At 41.2% G+C, this 14,779-nt stretch overlaps 1 protein-coding gene across 6 annotated transcripts in view; it reads left to right on the forward strand.

Moving 5' to 3' along the window:
• The window catches only part of LOC133472183 (protocadherin-9), a 254,796-nt gene that overhangs the window by 157,568 nt on the left and 82,449 nt on the right, over nucleotides 1-14,779 (forward strand). The window lies entirely within an intron of this gene.

A 14,779-nucleotide genomic window follows, 5' to 3' on the forward strand; every position in this document is an offset into this window, starting at 1 on the left:
AATCTCCCTTTAAGGACCATAATGAGTATAATAAATTAAATTAAATAAAACCTAGTCATGGCATCAATCAACCACAGCTGTATATATAGATAGACCACCCCAAAAAAGAAAACTAATAATTTTGGATATGAATGGAACTTGACTTGAGTGAGTTTAGGATCCTATATGATACAGGTTCAGTGGTTGAAGTCTTGGGGATAAATGTTTGAGTTGGGGTAGGTCTGCTCTGTCAGAGTGCTGTTATTGTCACATTGTCTCAATGGCACATCTGTTTGGTACTTGATAAGTATAAACCCAAACATTTCTTCCAATGGTAAACAGTTTTCCTGGCCATTTTGCTGTCTTGACATTCAAAATCCCATGTCCCTATTGCTCTCTGTTACATTGTTAGACAGACTGATAGAATGATTAACAAAAGGTAGAATGACTGATACAATGGAGTAGATGGCCCACAATGTTCTACTCCTTTCTATATTACCCATGACCACTAAAAAGCCTGTGGCAAAATATACCTTGAAAGTAGCTTTGGAGAGAATGGCAAATGTGTGTGCATGTTTGAGGGAGAGGACAGGGTGATGGGAAAAGAAGGGGAAGAGAGAGACAAGGAAAGGATAGTGGGTAGCCAGTGAAAGTAATGGTTCTGTTTATGGATCGGGGCTATTTTGTACATCAAAGTACACAAAAAAAGGAGAAAGAGAGGAAAAGTGTGCAGAAGAGGAAGCATGGGACTCTGCTGCAGGCCATTTAATTGTCATTGTTTCTCTGAGGTCATATGGGAGTGCATACTTCACGTTTTAATTCTTTTTGTTGTCCCTCCTCTGTTCTCCATTTCTCTGCAGTAATATCAAGCAGTACTGCTGAAAATGCTGTTGACATGAGCCTGTAACATGCACAGTGAGCTTCTCTTTGTTGTTTCCATGGATGAAAAACTCAAAGATTGCTCTATGTCCTGCCTCTCTCCTTGTCTTTTAAAACGCTATGCACGACCCAGCCATCTAATCCTTTCATAATCACTTTAAAGTAGTCAGTCTTAATCGCGTCATCCCTCCCCTTAATCTCATCATACCTGTTCTTTTAATCTCCTCATAGAAATAGTTTGTCTGAATATATACAGAGGTTTTGTCAAAGTAATTATAATAGATACTGTATAAGATCTAAATGTGCATGTTATATTTTATTTTGAGTCAGATATTTGTTTTCAATATTGTGTGCTAATCTGGCTAACATTCTGTGTGTATAGCCGTAGAGCCACGAGACCCAGTGCGGTCGCCAAACCTCAGTCTTAAGAAATGCATGGGGGTGGGACAATTATTATTAGCCTTCAGTACATATGTTTGATAATCTTATCGCCCAGCACTGACAAACATAAACATCACATGAAACATAACCAACAGCAAATATGATCAGCTGTAGCCTACACCAACAGTCCTCTTAATTTATAGCAATACATTATAGAAGCAATGTCATTGAAATCCATAAAACACTTGCGTAAACTGTACAACATATTATACACCAGAAAACGATGAATGAGCTCGAAGAAGGGTTTCTAAACATTAGGCTAGTTACCCACGTTACCCTGTCTATATAAGACCTTATAGCTCACATTGCATGTCAGAGCAAATGAGAATTATGAGGTCAAAGGAACTGCCTGAAGAGCTCAAAGACAGAATTGTGGCAAGGCACAGATCTGGTCAAGGTTACAAAAACATTTCTGTTGCACTGAAGGTTCCTAAGAGCACAGTGACCTCCATAATCCTTAAATGGAAGACGTTTGGGACGACCAGAACCCTTTATAGAGATGGCCGTCTGGCCAAACTGAGCAATCGGGGGAGAAGAGCCTTGGTGAGAGAGGTAAAGAAGAACCCAAAGATCACTGTGGCTGATCTCCAGAGATGCAGTCGGGAGATGGGAGAAAGTTCTAGAAAGTCAACCATCACTGCAGCCCTCCACCAGTCGGGGCTTTATGGCAGAGTGGCACGACAAGCCTCTCCTCAGTGCAAGACACATGAAAGCCCGCATGGAATTTGCTAAAAAAAAACACCTGAAGGAATCCAAGATGGTGAGAAATAAGATTCTCTCCTTTTTGGCCTTAATTCTCCTTTATGGCCTTAATTCTAAGCGGTATGTGTGGAGAAAACCAGGCACTGCTCATTACATGTCCAATACAGTCGCAACAGTGAAGCACGGTGGTGGCAGCATCATGCTGTGGGTGTGTTTTTCAGCTGCAGGTACAGGACGACTGGTTGCAATCGAAGGAAAGAGGAATGCGGCCACGTACAGAGATATCCTGGACGAAAACCTTCTCCAGAGTGCTCAGGACCTCAGACTGGGCCAAAGGTTCACCTTCCAACAAGACAATGACCCTAATCACACAGCTAAAGTACCGAAGGAGTGGCTTCAGAACAACTCCGTGACTGTTCTTGAATGGCCCAGCCAGAGCCCTGACTTAAACCCAATTGAGCATGTCTGAAGAGACCTGAAAATAGCTGTCGACCAACATTCACTATCCAACCTGACAGAACTGGAGAGGATCTGCAAGGAGGAATGGCAGAGGATCCCCAAATTCAGGTGTAAAAAACTTGTTGCATCATTCCCAAAAAGACTCATGGCTGTATTAGCTCAAAAAGGTGCTTCTACTAAATACTGAGCAAAGGGTCTGAATACTTATGGCTATGTGATATTTCAGTTTTTCTTTTTTAATAAACCTGCAAAGATTTCAGCAATTCCGTTTTTTTTTCTGTCAATGTCGGTACTGTTTGTACATGAATGAGGAAAAACAAAAATAACTTAAATGATTTTAGCAAATGGCGGCACGGTGGCCGACTGGTTAGAGCATCTTCCTCACAGTTCTGAGGACCCGGGTTCAATCCCTGGCCCCGCTTGTGTGGCGTTTGCATGTTCTCCCCGTGCCTGCGTGTGTTTTCTCCGGGCACTCCGGTTTCCTCCCACATCCCAAAAACATGCATGGTTGGTTAATTGACGACTCTAAATTGCCCATAGGTGTGAATGTGAGTGCGAATGGTTGTTTGTTTGTATGTGCCCTGCGATTGGCTGGCAACCAGTCCAGGGTGTACCCCGCCTCCTGCCCGATGATAGCTGGGATAGGCTCCAGCACGCCCGCGACCCTAATGAGGAGAAGCGGCTCAGAAAATGGATGGATGGATGGATGGATTTTAGCAAATGGCTGCAATATAACAAAGTATGAAAAATTTAAGGGGGTCTTAATACTTTCCGTACCCACTGTATATACATGCGGTCTGCGGACATATTTACTGTAAGTCAGCAGTGGTTTTCACCAACTCATTTTGTAGTGAATAAGGATATTTGCTAATGTTCAATAATGGTCACAAACAGATTGTTGCATCCTTTTCCGCATACAGAGAGCTCTCTACGCGAGACTATTTGCACCACTTTTAAAGTAAATGAAAGAAGCCGTTTTGATTGGACAGGATTGAAGTGTGCTGTGACGACGCCCACACCAGCGCAGACGCCCCACTTTTAAATGCGCTGTGGGTAAGCCTCCTCGCAGAGTTACAGCAAGTGCACCACTGGATTTCCGCTATTAACAAAAATAGAGCCCTAAATGTCTTTTTTTTTTTTTTTTTTTCTGAAGAACGCTGTCACATGGTAATCAAAGCACTGTATGAAAAAATGTCTCTTCCTTTTCCTCAACACTGTCTGGAATGTCCTTCAGGTCTCCTTGCATACGACGCCATGTGTGTGTGAGAGCCTGTCCAAAGAGATTTGACAAGGGCCCTGCGAGGAGATGGAAATAAAACGCAAAGAGATGAGGCAAACATATTAATCTTGTTAAGTTAAACGCCGACCCCCACCTCTTTGTGCAGCACTTTCGCTTCTCCTCTCCCCAGTTTCCTACCAAGATAATATGCAGCATTCACACTGAAAAATCAGCTAATTTCAGACCACAACTCAGTCTGACTTACAGAAGCACTTTGGGGGTTGCTGAGCCCTGTTCTCTGCCATTAGATGCCCCCTGCCATTGTCTCTGTGCCAGCCACTCTCTGTCGCTTTTTCTGTGACTCTTTGAAACACACACACACGCACACACACACACACACACACACACACACACTCAATCTTCTACCACCATTTATTTGCCCTCACACACACATTTATCTCCAACATTCATCCTTACTCTGTCCATGACCTTGAGATGTATGATGGATGGGGGGTTTTGGTTTCAGTGAGTTTTAAGTTTTAGATTGACATTGATGGAACATATTGATTATGTGTCAGTGCAAGAGAGGAAGTGGCAGAAAGACAAACATACAATCATACAAATTATAGAGAGAAAAAAGGACAAAGGAAATCCACTGTGGCTGATGTGTAGTTGGACAATGTTTCCCCCTTGTGGTGCTGGCAAGCAGGTAGGATTTGTCCTGGATTTGTTGTGCGCCTTAAATCCAAATGGAGCAGCTGAGATTGCTGAAAGCTGGCACAGTTTGCCCCTGCAAAATAATGATTTTTTTTTAAAAGGCTAAGGAAATTGAATCCGTGCTAAATTTCAATCTTTGTTGGTCTCTCTTCTTCGTTTTCCTGCTTTCCATTCTCCAGGAAAGCTCTAATCATCTTCCTTGAAGAAAACAGCAGTTACTGTTGTGATCCTTTATTTGTTTATTTATATTTTTATTTCAAATCAAGACAACCCCAGTCCAGGGTTTTTTCACACAGCCATACATATCCACCTTTTTTAAACTTATACCAGTGACATGTTGTCGGTTTTTGCAAAATCGCATAAATCATACATGAAGTGGTTTCACAAAAGCATCTTTGATTGATTGGATGCACATGCTGGAAAGTAACCCCATTTACTGAATATTGAATTATGTATCTAAATAAAGCAAACAGGGTAATCTTATCTGCCATCACCGCAGATGTTGTACATTACACAGCAAAAGAGAAAAGGGCTTTTTAACCTGAACTTACATGGCTCTCGCTTGCTTTTAAATTTTCAGTGGCACAGCCAACTACCTCCACTGACTAATAAGATTATGGTTGATTGAGGAGTGAAAAGCCCGCATCGCTGTCATTTCCCTTTTACCGTGGATCATCTGAATCGCCCTTCCTCTTGCGGGCAACAGAGGTCAGCCCACTAATGCTGACCACTGCTCTTGAGCTGTACATGAGTGAAAGAGATTGAGAGACCATAATATGAAGGGAGACCCAGCTGGTAGCGCTGTTACAGAACAGCACTTGTTGTTTATTCCAAAGCTTGGTATTTACCAAGGGAGAGAAACACCAGAGAGAAGTAGAAGAGAGTTCTTTCCAAATGTGTTTTCAAAGCTTCTATCCACCAACAGGGAAATCATTAGTGAGATATAAGAACACTTGCTTCTCACAGTCAATAGATTTTATTTGCATTTTGAATAGTAATTGTTAGATATTTTGTGTATAGTGGCATTTGTGTTTGATACAAATTCCTTGATGATTTTTTGATACACGTTATTAATACATAATCTTGAGCCACTGCTTCTTAAAATGCTTGTGTGAATCTTTGGAACTGGACAAGAGACAGAAGGGAGACACATTGCAAGCTCCCTCTTCTGTCACTTGGCAGTCAACAGTTGCAGATAGAGTGTGTGTTTGTGTTCGCCAATGTGTATGTGTGTGCAAGCATGTAACTTCAACCAAATGTCCGAGCATATGGTCACCCTGTGGCTGTATAGAAGCCATTAATGCCGCACGGCCCTGAAAGCTTACGCTGTGTGCGGCAGCCATCCTGTGATGGCCTTGCCTGTCTCAACCATTACACTGCTGGTTTTAAGCTCTTGATGACACCGTACCATGAAAGATGAAGATTATTCCTCAATTGTGCAAGAGAGATGGGGCAGATTATCTCTGTGCATAGATCTCTACAATAACTGGGTAGCAGTGCTCTCCATTTCCCTAGCAGCCTAATAGTTGGCTACATGCAGCTGAAAGCTTTGATTTATTCATGATATCAGAATATGGCACTTTTCACAGGGTTTCTAAATGGAATTACATAACAAAACAATTGCAGCGCTAATGCTGCTCATGTCAACAAAAAGTACAACCTTAAAGATACAGGGTGACTTAAATTTGCTGTATGGTCTTCAGTAGCATGAGGAGGGGATTAATTCTATTTTGGTATGTGTGTTTGGAGACTGACCACAAACACCAGTACTGTAGAATAGTAGCATTTACTAGGGTGTGAAGTAGAATTTCAGAGCTAAATTGAATAAGGCTCAATTAAAAATATAAAAAAACTTTTAAGTGTTTGTGGCACTTGTCAAACAGCCCTTCAGTTTTTGCACTGGTGATTTTTATATGGGCGGCACGGTGGCCGACTGGTTAGAGCGTCAGCCTCACAGTTCTGAGGACCCGGGTTCAATCCCCGGCCCCGCCTGTGTGGAGTTTGCATGTTCTCCCCGTGCCTGCGTGGGTTTTCTCCGGGCACTCCGGTTTCCTCCCACATCCCAAGAACATGCATTAATTGAAGACTCTAAATTGCCCGTAGGTGTGACTGTGCGTGCGAATGGTTTATTGTTTGTATGTGCCCTGCGATTGGCTGGCAACCAGTTCAGGGTGTACCCCGGCTCCTGCCCGATGACAGCTGGGATAGGCTCCAGCACGCCCGCGACCCTACTGAGGAGAAGCGGCTCAGAAAATGGATGGTTGGATGGATTTTTATATGAATCCAGCCAGTTTCTGGATATCCTTAACAGCAGGTATACAGGAGATGCACAACATAGACATTACTCATTCAGCGAGGTTTAACTGCAAGATAAACTCCAGCCATAACTATTAGTGTTGAATCAATTTCAGGTCAACTAGCCACCCCAAACGTGCATTAGGAGATAGACAGGATTGAGGTGATGAACGCAGAAAGGCCAGCAGAAATCACAGGGGGCATGATATCCTTCAGCTAACAGAGAGGAAAGAACCTATTCAAGAACAACGACAGGAGAATAATTGGAGCACAAGAGCTTGCTTCACATTACCGGATCAACAGGCTAAGTGCTCGGTAGGTTATGTGAGTGCGCGGACAAAGAGAATAGAGACGGATTGAGAGAGGAGAACCGATGAGGAGACAGATCGACCTGAAGGTTGATGGTTATTTTTGAAGGTGAGAACAGAAATAGTAACATGTCAAAACATTTTATTGTGCTTTAGAGAAGGCACAGAAGCTGTTGAGATGACTGTGCAGCATACTGTATGTAAGCGTCATTACAACAATTTTAACAATTATATCTCACAGATGTGGACAGAGATCCGATTAAACAGACATATTCACCTTGTTAAAGGGGTTCAAGATCAACTGATTAACTGATTTAGGACCATTTGCCCCTGTTCAGGAGAGTAGAGTTACAGTATCTGCACGTTCATCATTGTTATGATTCTGATTATTTGTATTTTGAAAAGGTCTATTTCAGGTAATGAGATGCAAATGTATTTATCTTGAGCTCAGTGTTGTTTTTAAATGTCAAGAACAGAACATTTCTAATCTCGTGCCGTTAAATTTAGTTTGTATGTCAATCAAAGAGCAAGGGAAAATGAGTTTAGGAAATTGAGAAGCTGTAAAAAGGAATTTTCGAAAGGAAGGCACTGTTTGAGTTGCTCTTAGATTTTTCACACACAGGAACCATTTTAAATAACAGACACAACTGCAAATTAATTTTTATGTCCATTTCTGGTTGTCCAGAATGTAAATACTATTTAGTAACAATATCAATACTAGAAATTGTATTTGAATCAAACAAAAGATCCTCAATTGTCCAGCAATAGCATTACAGAAATATTTTAAACTGATTTGTAAATATCTGCGATTGGCTGGCAACCAGTTCAGGGTGTACCCCGCCTCCTGCCCGATGACAGCTGGGATAGGCTCCAGCACGCCCGCGACCCTAGTGAGGAGAAGCGGCTCAGAAAATGGATGGATGGATGATTTGTAAATATACTGTATTATTATTATTGATGTTATCATCTTTTTGTTTTCTCATTTCAGCAGAATACAACACTGGTTTCCTTTGCCTGTTATGAAATGTTACAGCTTCATTTTTTTGCTGAGAAACCACTTCAGTTTGAATTTATTCTGTCATTCATGTGGTAGGCTTCTATATGATAAAGCTTTCAATGTTTTTCCTTGCTGAAGATACATTACATTTTTTAACAGGCAGTGCAGTGGGTCATGTGGTTAGTACATCATTTTAACCGTGTGCTAGATTTCGAGTTCGAATCTCGGTTTGTTCTATGTGGACCTGTATATGTTGTCACACCAATGAAGTAGATTCAGACTCAACTGGATTGGGATAGAGATAAAAAGAGACAGAGAGACAAGGTGATATTGATAGATAGACTGAGTGCGTTACCCCTCTCCCGCTCTCTCTCTCTCGCTCTCTCTCTTGCTCGCTCTCTCTCTATCACACACACACACACACACACTCTCTCTCTCTCCATCTCTCTTTCTGCATGATAAATTCCATCAGCTGACAGCTCCAGTGAAGATATATCATGGCCAGCAAGCACTCAGCCCCTTGGAAAACAAAGAGTGTTCCAAAGCATACCTGTCTTCGTACTACACTATACTGAAAACACATATGGTATCCCTTTCTCTTTGGTTTCTCCTTTACAACTGTCTCACCTTTGTTTTATTTTTTGTCTCTCGCTTATCTCCTCCATTACGGTTACCCACCTCGTCCCTTTACTATTTTGTTTTTCCGACTGAGGACCATGGTCTCAGATTTGGAAGTGCTGATTCTCATCCCAGCCGCTTCACACTCGGCTGTGAAATGCTCCAGTGAGAGTTGGAGGTCACGGCTTGATGAAGCCAACAGAACCACATCATCTGCAAAAAGCAGAGATGCAATACTGAGGCCACCAAACCGGACCCCCTCTACGCCTCCGCTGCACCTAGAAATTCTGTCCATAAAAGTATCAATCCATTGTGGTAAAGAAGGAGCTAAGCCGAAAGGCGAAGCTCTCGATTTACCGGTCGAGCTACGTTCCTACCCTCACCTATGGTCACGAGCTGTGGGTCCGAAAGAACAAGATCCCGGATATAAGCGGCCGAAATGAGTTTCCTCCGCAGGGTGTCCGGGCTCTCCCTTAGAGATAGGGTGAGAAGCTCGGTCATCCGGGAGGATCTCAGAGTAGAGCCGCTGCTCCTTCACATCGAGAGGAGCCAAATGAGGTAGCTGGGGCATCTGATTCGGATGCCTCCCTGGTGAGGTGTTCCGGGCACGTCCCACCAGGAGGAGACCCCGGGGATGACCCAGGACACGCTGGAGAGACTACATCCTTCGGCTGGCCTGGGAACGCCTCGGGATCCCCCCGGAAGAGATGGATGAAGTGGCTGGGGAGAGGGAAGTCTGGGCGTCCCTGCTAAAGCTACTGCCCCCACGACCCGACCTCGGATAAGCGGTAGAAAATGGATGGATGGATGGACATATGGTTACCCTATATAATTTCATTAAAAGACAAGAAGGATCATATTTATGAAAATCAAAGTCACATGTCAAAATGATAAAAAAAAAAACAATCATTCAATGTTTCACAGCATTTTATTTATATCTCTGTGTAATTTCCCTGGAGCGAAAGAGACCCATCGGTATCCAGCTTGCAACCCTACTGTCATTGCACTAGCGACCCGCATTATCCCTTGTTCCCCGTACACAAAGGATAAGCTTCTGGCTTTGTCCCTCTTGGGCTTTTTGAAGAGAGCTAGAACAGACTCCACCAGCAGGGCACAGCGCGTCTTTGTAGACTAAACACATTCTCTGCAAAAGTCAGGTTGCTTTAAGTGATCAAACAGCTCAACTATGTAAGGATGCATACACACAAAGAAGTCTTCACATTGTGGATCAGTCGTCATGTTACGAAAGAGAACAACATGATCATGCTTGAGCGGCAGCAATTCAATCATATTACATATTTTCTTCATATTTTGATTCTTGTTAAATAACCATTTGAATAACTTAACTACTGTTAAGTTGAAACAATAGACAAAAGAAGAGCTAAAAAAATAAAATAAAAATCCCTCTCTCAACATTTTGAAGACATCACTGGGATTTTCTTTGAATCTAAACATAAAGCACTTGCACTCAAGGTAAAGAAAGTACCAAGAGTAAATTGCTCTCAGAGTAGCTTGTCTGCCATGTTTGGAGTTTCCTGCCGTAGAAAAGCTTTTGTGTTACTATTCACAACTGTGGCGGCACGGTGGATGACTGGTTAGAGCATCTGCCTCACAGTTTTGAGGTCTGGTGTTCAATCCCCGGCTCCCCCTGTGTGGAGTTTGCATGTTCTCCCCGTGCCTGCGTGGGTTTTCTCCGGGGACTCCGGTTTCCTCCCACATCCCAAAAACATGCATTAATTGGAGACTCTAAATTGCCCGTAGGTGTGACTGTGAGTGCGAATGGTTGTTTGTTTGTTTGGGCCCTGCGATTGGCTGGCAACCAGTTCAGGGTGTACCCCGCCTCCTGCCCGAAGATAGCTGGGATAGGCTCCAGCACTCCCGCGACCTTTGTGAGGATAAGCAGCTCAGAAAATGGATGGATGGATGGATATTCACAACCGTGAGGCTTGTACGGTGCCAATGATAAAACAAAAACAAGAACACTGCAAGTGAGACGTCTGTCTGTCTAACTTTGACAATACATGTGTATCACTTTGGGCTTCCTGTTTAAACAAGCCTGTTGAAAAAAAATTACAACAACATGTCAACAGCTTTAAACTAAACAGATATATAATAGCAATACAAATGCAGTGGCTTGAAAAGCTAAATCAATGAAAGAAATGCATTGGTTGGAAATTCCCCAGCTTGTTTGGCTTGCTGAGCTGCCTTAATTTGGTTGGATCACTTTTATGCCTCCTGGTTGATACGCGACGAGATTAATCATCGTAAAATATGAGTCAGATCTGTTGCTTGTTTCCTGGAGGTAAAAGCGTGTAAGTCCGCTTGTAAATACACCCAGAAGAGAGCATATCCTCAGAGACAAATATTAGCAAGAGTGAGGAAAAAATAGAACGGCTTGCTTGTTGTACTGTATGTTGCTTGCAGCTTTATCTGACAGAATGCCCTGCATGTTTGTATTTGCATGCTTGGTTATGGGATTTTATTAAAGGAGGGAAAGATTATTAAAGCTTAACAAAATGGAGGAGGGCAACTGTCAAGGTTATTTTGTTGTTGTAGCCTATCGTCTCTGGCCTGTCATACTGACCATCAAAAAGTGCTGAGAGGCTGACAGTGTCTGAAATCACAATAAGATCTTGCAATAGTAGTATATTTCTGAGGCCAGTTAATACCCTCAGTACAATCTGCGGCTTTCTGATATTGGCTAGTAAGATCTTTCATCTTGACATAAGCTGGCAAATGCTGAGTGGCTCCACATGTTTATCTTTCATGCAACAAAAGCAAGGCCAAAGCATGTAAGGTAATCACTTCAAAGACCTCTATGCTTGACTCCAGCATTAGATCCTGTTTTCCTTCTAATCAGCCATTGACCGTGTGGGTATTATGTACATCTGAAATGAGTTCACAAGATGTTGCTACTGAAAGTTGGGCAATGCAAATTGGGTGTTTTCCAGTTAAAGCTGTTATGGAAGAATACACAGTAATCTTTTTAAAGTAAGCCTTTAAATTATCCAAGCCTTGATGCCCAACGTTTTCATAAAAAAATACAAAACTTTTGTGGAAAAATACACCAAACAAAACATGTTTGTAATTTATGAATCTGTCCAGAACAGTATTACAATTATTGTACACACATCAACCATTTTGGTAGGGGCAGAATTTTTATGTGGTATCATTTTAAGTTTGTTGCATGTGTTTTCATCATGACCCTGAAAAAAAAAAAAAAAAGACACTCCTCCCATCTTGGGGTATATAAAGATCAAGCCACAAGCTATCTCTTTGGCTCTCATTTCAAATGTTTCCAGAAAAACAGTAAATGCCTCTATTCCGGGAATTTCGGGTAAAATACAGCCATTGGTTAAAAACATCAACAACAAGCAATGGGCCTCATTATACCATACATTTGTCTGTCCTTAGAATGTTTACAGAAAAAGTCTACATGCAATTCATGGGTGTGTCTTAAGATGGATTTACACATGGATCACTAGATCCATGTGTAAATCCATATGATTTGTTTTCTCATTCAGATATGGATCATGGCAGTTTAAAGAGAAAAACACATCGGGTATCTTTAGATTAAAATCAGACCTCTTCAAAATTCATTAAATTTCATGCTGAATGTGTTTGATAAATTTTTCGCGAAAATTAACAATGGGTTTCTTTTACCAAGCACTTCACTTTGCTAATGGACACACATGACCCAAGTATGGGACAGAAGACTGATACATGTGACAGAGTAAAAATCCCCCCTGTTGAGTAATGAAATTAAATGACAGCTCTTGAGCAAGGAGGGATGCTGTGAGAGCTAGAGAGAGTGAGAAAGAGAGCGAGGGAGGAGAGGTAGGGGGGTTGTGTCCAGCCAGGAAATTGAAGCCATCGCAAGCAAATTGAGTTCAGGTCATTTTGGCGGGCAAGAGCAGACCAATCAATTTGGCCTACTACTCAGTGCCTGTCAGCCTCACAGAAGGACACCTTGGCATCCAATAATAAGAACCCAGCAAACAACCAAAGTCCTGACTCACTTACTTTTAGCTAACATTGAGCTATCTGTAATTTCTCCTTAGGGGAAACACACCAATATAACCGTAGCCTGCTATATGAGCTATATTTGCGTTGATACAAGCTGTCACGTTAAAAGGTCGGACCAGTCCCTTTAACTGGGTCATCTATCTACTGTGTGAATACTGAGACAGCATTTGAACTAATGCAACTGTGAATCAAAAATTTTTTTACTCCTCATTGTTTTCACATTTTTGAGCTATGCCCATGAGCAGTTGGATTCAAATATTAGCTGATTAAAGTAGACATCTAATTAATGAATAAATCATGCATCTCACTCAGGAAGGTGAGGTATAGCCGTTGTCAGATTAACAGAAACAGTAAATTTCTAGTGTCTGAATCGTTGAAGCACAATTACCGTAATTGCTCGTGTATAATGAGCATTTTTTCCCCTAAAAATTGTCAAAAGTCAATAGTGCGCATTATACATAGGTATAGGGGCAACTGGGAAAAAACTTTCACATTTTATAAATGTATGCCGCCATCTAGAGGTTATGAAAAAGCTGTACACTTTCTTTCCAAAATTCCAGCGCCACCGAGAGATTATGAGAAAGGTGGACACTTTCACTTTAATATGCCACTGCCACTTCGTGGTTATAAAAAAGGTGTAGCCTACACTTTAATTCCAATATGACAGGGGTACGTATGACTGCATATATGTACAGTTGTGCTCATAAATTTACATACCCTGGCAGAATTTGTGAAATATTGTTTTGTTTTTTGTTTTTTGACTGATGACTGAACAACAACCGTCATTAATTTCTTTATGGTTATGTTTTGTTTAATGATAATGCTTTTCTGAAATGCTTGACCATTTAATTTGAATCCCATTAAAATAAAATTAAATGTGTTTCGCCTGGTCCTTCATGTTTTCTTTAAAGAATTGTACCCATCTTATAAATTCTGCCTGGGTAATCAAACATATGAACACAACTGTGTGTTTTCTAATTTACTAAATAAAATTAGTGCTGTGAATTTCAAAATAAGAACAAGTAAATTAAAAAAAGTATTAAGTGTTCTAATAAAGTGCTTAACTTCAGAATAATTATTTGAAAAAAAACTAAAAAATACAGATAATACTTCATGTTTGATCATATGGGTAGAAGCAAAAATCATGCATTGTAAAAATGCATTATACATAGGTAGAAGGGTTTTCCAGAATTTTGAGGTCATGTCACATTTGGGATTTGTTCGAAGGAGAGGAAGGCAAGGCAAGAACATGGAGGACCCAAGTGCAAGGAAGCAGGGAGGCAACGCAGTAATGCAGGAGTATATAAAAAAATATATGTTTAATTCCAAAAATAAAGGAAAACAAGGATCATGAAAAAGTCTAAATGCTAAATTAACAGAGTCCAAAATCTAAACACAAAGTAACAAAGAAACACTTGATTAAACCCAAAACAAGAAACAAGACATGAAATAACTGAGCGACAACTGACATGACTATGACAGACAACTATGACATGGCACAGACAGAGACAATGACATCTGACAATGACATACTGCAAAGACATGTGACAAAGACAATGAACCGACAAGAACTGAAAGAAACCAGGGAACTAAACACAAACAGATTGACGAGACAACGAGGAACAATTGGACAAGACACGAGTGGATGGAGAGAGCTTATTGGTCGAGACAAGGTAGATGAGAACAGGTGGACACAACAACCAAATGAGAACACGACAAACATGGAACACAGGAAAACATGGAACAAAACTAAACACAACCCAAACCAAAACACAGACCATGACATGTCAACATTGGGGGTGCGTATTATACATGGGTGCGCATTATACACGAGAAATTACGGTAAGCAACAAAACGTTTCTTTGGCATTTCTGCTAAACAGTATCTATCTTTCCACATTCACATGTAATTTCTAGTTAAATAACTGGAGGTACGTAATGACAACATGAAAAAGAGAAAGTTTCCTGTCCAGGTCTATTTTCCTAAAGGCATATAGAAGGTAAAAACATATCAGGGAGTTGATGGGAACATGCTTTAATCAGTCTTTTTGTTTGTTTATTTTACATTTTACCCTCTGCTAATCTGTGGACAGTGACGCATTCTTGTTAATTAACTAAATTACACAGCAGGAACGCACAT

The sequence above is a fragment of the Phyllopteryx taeniolatus genome, chromosome 2, assembly GCF_024500385.1.
Source record: "Phyllopteryx taeniolatus isolate TA_2022b chromosome 2, UOR_Ptae_1.2, whole genome shotgun sequence".
Lineage (NCBI taxonomy): Eukaryota > Metazoa > Chordata > Actinopteri > Syngnathiformes > Syngnathidae > Phyllopteryx > Phyllopteryx taeniolatus.